Genomic DNA, 7,236 nt, shown 5'->3' on the forward strand with positions numbered 1-7,236 from the left:
ATGTTTTCTTTTCTAAAGTTCTGTCCTTGTTCTGAGGAGAACAAAGTAGCAGGATCTTCCTTTAAGAAATCCTCCTCTTTTACTGTGACATTCGAGGATCTTTGATGGTGGTGTTGGATGGTTTGTCTGGAGGGTCCAGATTTAGAAAATAGATTTCTCAACTATCTGATTGTCCAACTTATAGGCTAAGAACTCTGTGGCTTTTCTATCTCCCTCATTATATGTTTGTTTGAGACGTGTTTTTGTTTCTGAAAAATGTTGCAGAAAAGAAGCAGCTGGACATCATGACACTGGAGCAGATGTGGTCTGAAGTCCTCTCTGACCTGCCTTGCTCCTTCCTGTGAGGAAGGATGTTGCTGCACTTAAAAAACACAAGCTGGTGGAACCCTCCAAACCCCTGCAGGAGAACATCTACTCCAGTCATGATGACTGATTTTTGATGTCATTTTTATTTTGAGGATTCAAACAAAAAACAATTAGATGGAACGTGTGTGCCCCATGACTGTCAGCCTGCGCTCGAATGACAGAACAGCTTTAAGCATTTGCGGCGCCTGCAGACTTTCATTCAGCTCGTTTAGGTGACTTGTCACAGTCATGTCCACCAAAAAGTGCAGCTTTTCCAGCCCCTCAGTATCTTCTAGTTGTGGGTAGTTCAGGTCTTTGCTTTTCAGGAATGTTTTCATGTGTTTGAAACAGACGACAAAGTGACGCAAAACGTCACCCCTGGACAGCCATCGGACTTTGCTGTGTAGCAGGAGATCAGAATATTCGCCTTCAGCTTCATCAAGCTGTAATGGTTTTCACTACAGATCAGTTTCAGCGCATGACGTAAAGATTGACAACACGGTTATTTATTTAAAAGTTTTATTTCAATGAAACTTTGTCGTCATGTGTTGTATTTGTCGTCACCCCATTGGTTCAATGGTACCAGCTGACAGGTGACAACCAGGTGAGAGGGCAACTAGGGTTGTGCCGATGGACGATATCATCGTCCATCGTGATGGGTGCCTGACATCCCGATGGAGAGACCACCATCGTGATGCCACGCCCCCGCCACGTTGCGCGTCGACACCATAAGCCGCGGTTACATGTACAAAATATCCTGATGGGATCAATGGTCGGATTAGAATCCAACCGTGTTCATGGGCCCAGAAAAATGTTTTCAGAATATAAAAACGTTCACTAAGGTAACACTTTCGGTCGGAATAAATCATTCGCACACGCGCAGTATTCGCACATGCGCAGTTTGAAAACCGGAAGAGGATACAACTTCCGCCGAGCGGCTTTTTTTCCAAACTTTATTGAAGGTAACAATTCAATACAAAACGATAACAGCGCCGAGCGGCTATATACATTGACATGTCAGCTCGGTAAAATACGAGACGATCTTCTAAACGTGCTTTTAATAATGTTACGGTTATTATGAAACACCTGTTCGCTCAACATTTGAATTTTAATCCGTGTGGTCAGAGCTCTTTCTGAACGAAGCCAGGATTAGCAGTATGCTAACACGGGCTAACAACATTAGCTTTGGGTGGCGCTGCATCCTGTGAATAACATCAGCCTTTATTTAGTCGGGACACGACTGGAAACACAAATCCACGTGATTGATTGAATGTTTTCTAAGGACAGAGCGACATTTCTGCTTTGAAGCTCAAACCGCTGTGTGTGCTGACGATCCGAACTGTGCCCAGACACACGTTTAGACCCGGTTCTGAGTTCGGTTGCATGTACCCCTAGAGCTGCGGGACGGATCGCAGTCTTAAATCTCCCACACATAGCGCTCATGTAACAAAGCACCCCCCCCTTCCCCTCAAACACAAAGCTGTAAGTCCGCGCTCCGCCGGTCCACTTCGCTAGTTAAGTGCGGGAGCGGACTACTTCTTTTCTATTTTGCTTGTTACTTTTTCTGTTAAAGTCACTTCCCTCAGTTTATACTGGATCATCGCGGATTAACCATTAGTTGGGAAATAAAATGAAAAAAAGCAAAATAACGAATAGCAGTTATATAAGAACGAAAAATGTAAAAATACCCCCCCCCCCCGACGATGTCATCGTCCATCCCGATGGTTGACAGCAAACATCGTCAACGGCCAAATTAGGGGACATCGCCCAACCCTAAGGGCAACACACCTTTTTTTGTAAGCAGAAGCGGGACCGCGGGGGGGGGTGCACAGCTAAAGGCCTGTTCACACCGGGACGAATTTCGCCGGCGATTTTCGCCGACGTTTAACGCCTCGTGACTAAACAAAGGGCACCAACGAGAGTGTGCACACCGACGCGAAAAAACGCCAGGCGTTAAAGCGTCAAAAAAAAAAAACGCCTCGGGTTCGTTTTTTTTTTTCGACGCGTCGCGTCGAAATCTACTCGACCAATGAGAACGGCGCTTTTGCTCACGTGTCTGGAGCTTCTGAAGTTACAGTAAAACACAACTTGGGGGCGCTCAAACACAAAACTGCCTTGCTGAGCACACATACCAGCGAAGAAGATAGACGCCAAGTAGCGTCTACACACAGCCGCGAAACAATAATGACGGACATTCTAAAATATCCCCGAACCAAGCACCAGTTGGAGCTACTGGTGCTTGAAATATTCAGGTTTTCTTTGTTTGATTCTGACAAGCGTGTAAATACTTGCTCTCTTCTTCTGAGTGAAAAGCGACTTTCAGAAGCGTAAAGTTGCGCAGCGCCACCTTGTGTACAGGAGTATTTCTGTTTTACATTAAGCGCCATCTAATGTCAGGGAATGAAATTGCATGTTCACTCCACTCATCGTCAGCGAAAATCGCCTGGGTGTGAACACAAAAAACGTGGCGAAAAACGCTGGCGAATAACGCCTGGCGAATATTCGTCCCGGTGTGTACGGGCCTTAACAGTGACGCAGAGGAGCAAGCAATCTCTCATACGGATTACCTTTCCCAGCTCGGATTATTTGCCTATTATTTGAATTTATTTTCTCCTCCAGAACATTTCTTTTTTTTGCTAGCAAAACTGTGGGACTTGTGTTAGAACTGAGGGTTTTTGAATATTTTGTGTATTTGGGGAAATTGGGTTTTTGTTGTTTGAGTGTTGGGCGAAGTGTTTAATGTACGTTTGTCACGCTCACACAATACACGGCTGCACCAACAAACTGTAACGAGTTTTTTTCTTGGTAATGTTAGAGAGCAGATTGTCTTGATATTTAATGGCCAAGGCGTAGAACGGTGTTGTGACGTTCCCCTCGCTGAGTGGAGGGTGAATTGTTACAAAGCAATGCACGGAACTGACGGTGGTTCATTTCCATCAGCCACCTGCCTAGAACGCTGCCCTGCTGGTAGAAACGTGTGTCCGTGACTTAGGGTGTGGGGGGGGCATGGTCGTCGCTGCTCCTTGCCCTTCTGCCGTGGGCCGGGGTGGGGGTCGGGGCCTCCGGTGCCTGGCCGGGGGTGGTGGGGGCTCCGTTGGTCGGGGGGTCGGGTCCGGCGCCTGGGTGGGGCGGCCTGGGGCGCTGCGTGGTCCTCTGGGCTTGGGTGTGGGGGTGCGTGGTGGGGGGGTGGGGTGGTGGTCTGGCTTGGCTTGGGGGGGTGGTCCCTTTGCCTGTGCTGGGGGGGGTTGGCGGGGGGCGCTGCTCGGGGGGGGGGGGGGGGGCAGCGGCGCTGGATGGGCTTCCCATCTACACCTGGGGCTGGGATCGGCCCTTCCCTGGCTCTGGGGCGGGACGGGGCAACACTCTTGGGGCCCCCGGTCGCTCTGGGTGTCATCCGCTTCGGCTGCGGGGTCTGGGGGTGGGGTGGGGTGGGGGTCTTGTCGGCCCTGTCCTGTGGGGGGGCATTCTGGGGGAGGGGGGGGGGGGGGTTGACGGGTCGGGGTCTCCGCTGAGGCCATCGGCGGTTTCCCCGGTTGGTTGGCTGCCTCGGTCCCGTCGAGGCCTGACCAGAGCTCTTCTAGGGCCGGCGTTTGGGGGTGGGGGCCTGGGCTTGCTCCGGGGGGGGCCGGCGCTTTCTGGCTCCTCTCTCTCTGTGTGGGGGTGGTGGTGCTGGGCCTGGGGTGTCTGCGCCTCCGGGGGTGGGGCCCCGGGGCTGGGTGGGCCTGGCCCCCTTGCTGGGGGGGGGGGGCGGGGGACAGCTGTTTGACCACCGGGGGACAGTCTATCATCTGTCCCCAACTTACCCCCTTCCTCATATAACCTCATAATAGGGTGAGGGGGTGGGGGGCTTAGCCTGCGATGAGCCTTGGGGGGGGGGTTTACTAGGCAGTGGCCCCCCTCCTGTGGTTGCCGTATGGAGTGGGCCCCCCCTCTTTCGGTTTTATTTGCACCTTAGACATGTAGGGCCCTTGGTAGGGGGGGTGCTTGGACATCACTGCCAGCAAGCAGCGGATGTCCTCCTAGCACCCTACCCGCCAATTTTAACCGCACCTTAGACATTTAGGGCCCCTTGGTGGGGAGGGTGAGGGGACGTCACTGTGAGTAATCAGGAGATGTCCCCTTAGTGCCCTACCCGCCAATTTTAACCGCACCCCCCTTAGTACACACACCCCTCCCCCCTCAATATATACATCCCAACATAAACACACACACATGCACACACACGCCCTTTCAAACACACATACACGCACACACATTTTGCAAGGAAGGTGGGACCTGGGTCCGTCTGTCCCCTGCCTCTTCCCTGGTGGGGGGTACGGGCCCCTTTGCAGCGGCGGCCGTGTCCCCGGGGTGCCGGCATCCTGGGCCCGGCGGTGCTCTCTCCGCGCGGTGGGGGGGTTCACATTACATCTGAGCCGGGGGTGTCTGGTCCCTGGGGGGTGGGTTCTGGTCCTTGCTCCTGAGTGCTGGGCCCCGCCAAATTTCCAACTGTGGCCGAGCCTGGTCGGGCCATATTTACAACACCCCTTGTGGGCCCTCTTTTTTCCCCGGGGTTCCCCCCTCCTGGGCGGGGGCGGCGGGCCCCTGCCTCGCTCCTCCCTGGACCAACCGTGGGCCGGGCGGGTGGCTGCCTGGAGTGCGGAGCGGGTCTCCCTTGGGGGGTCCTGGCTCGTACCTGGGGTTGGGGCGGGGGGATGCCCGGAACTCCTGGGTGGTGGTGGGGTGCTCGTTTGGGGCTGTGGGCGTCCTTCTCCGGTGGGGCCCTGCGTTGGGTTCTCCCGGCGCGGCGGGGGGCTGCTCTCCTGGTTGGGCTGGGGCGGCGCTCTCTTTCCCTCCGTGCGTCCCTGGCCTCTGGCTCTGGGGGCCTTGCGGCGGCCCTGCTGGCCCTGGCCTGGGTGGCGGGCTTGGTCGCCCGGGCGGCGGTTGTTCCCTGCCGGTTCCCGTGTGGCGTTGGGGGGATTCCGGCTGCCGCTGCTGCTGCGGTGGGGGTCTTGGGGTGGGGATGGCTGGGCACTCTCCCTCCTTCTTTTCACGTTCCACCATCCATCTTAGAAAAACATAAACACTCACCTGAGCACTGGTGTTAGCTCACCTTTGCACTAACAGTTTGCATGACTGAATGACTGAAATATTTCACACTAGTTGGTTTTAAGGCATAAGTATGCGTGTGAACACTATCTGTTTTGTGTACATGTCGACAGGTGGACATTTTTGCAGCTAGCAGGTGTGTTTATAACATTTGAGTGTGTGTGTGGACAGGCTCCGCCCCCTATTTTTTTTTTTTTTTCTACATTTGAACCTTACCATAATGATTAACAACCAGTAAACTTGTTGCTTTATGCTGCTTCATGGTCTTATCCCCTTTCCCCTCCTATTATCACCCCCTACCCCCCCTCTCTCTAACGTCCCTCTCTCTTCTTCCCGTCTTTCCTTTTCCGTCCGGTCCAACACCAAAGATTTTCAGACATGATTGAAATTAATAAAGTTTGGCCTCAATTACAAAAGGGGTTTATTCAGACATACCTTTGGTTTGTCTGAAGATTAATAACCCCTCTTGTTAAAGTAAAATATGTCCAACACAAGAGGCCCTAAGCTCTCATCTGTCTGCCCAGCTGTTGGACAGGACAAGTTAAAAAAAAAAAAAAAAAAAAAAAAACGTGTGTCGCAGGCTATGAATGTTGAAATTTAATATTTATTCTACATATTCTTACAGCATTGGAAAACGTTAAAAATGTTTGTGTCATACATAAACTATATTAAAACAAAAAATATACTCTGCCCCATCTTTTTACATTTTCAAACATTTTTGAAAATGCTCCAGGGAGCCACTAAGGCAGCACTAAAGAGCCGCATGCGACTCCTGAGCCGCAGGTTGTCGACCCTCGCACTAACCCTTTAGGGGACAGCGCATCATGTGTACCAGGGACGGCCATTTTCTCTTAACACAATTTTTAGAGAAAATTCTAAAAATCGTTTTTGTCTTCCGGTTATTTATGACACAAGTCTCCAACTTGAACTAAAATTTAAGAGCTTCAGGGAGGGGCTGCTAGGTTGTCCACACAGTCTGGTCCTCAGGAGTTCATCCTCTATTCTTTGTGTGAATTAAACAAAACCCTTGTTGGTTTGTAAGGAAACTAAAAATTGTTTCTCTTTTAATACAAATGTTTTTGCCTGTAATTTTCATATCCTTATAAATTCTTCTTTTTTTCTTTTTACTTATTGTTCAGCAAACTTTGCATATTATGTACATACATCTCAAATAAAATTGGAAAAAAAGGAGTTGTTTGGAATGTCATTTAATGCAAATACCAGCAAGTAAAAAAACAAACTTTGAACTGAAGTAAAATTTAAGTGTTTTATTTGAGAACAACTGGATACTAAAATGTTTTTTAAACTGCTTTCAGTATGAAATATATACAGTTAACCTCCAAAAACTGTTTTGGAGTGTTTCATTATGATATTTGTGAGTAGAATAGCAAAAACAATTTACATTTTGACATGTAAAGCTGGTGTTGCTGCCTAAAATCCGTGCATACCCTCAGAACGTTTCCAAAACAGATTGGATATCCGTTTCCTTGGAATGCTGCTCGTGCATCCCAAATATACCATGAGAGAAGGTAAATAAATAAGTATATATCCTGAATAATAGACAAAAACAATGCATTAATCCCTTAATGCCTATAAATATGCATCAAAAATAAATGCGCATTCTTTGGCTCCCAAATTACCCACATTTAGCATCAACATAAAAAAGCAAAAACATAAAAGGGAGTTTTTCTTTTGTGGCGTATCCTGCCTTTGCCCAAAAGCAGCTGAGAGGCTCCAGCAACTATGTGGCCCTGAAAAGGATTCAGTTGGTTCTGAAGATGGATAGACACTAAATTGATAAAA

Source organism: Oryzias latipes, chromosome 16, assembly GCF_053564925.1.
Source record: "Oryzias latipes strain Hd-rR chromosome 16, Olatipes_Hd-rR_3.1".
NCBI lineage: Eukaryota > Metazoa > Chordata > Actinopteri > Beloniformes > Adrianichthyidae > Oryzias > Oryzias latipes.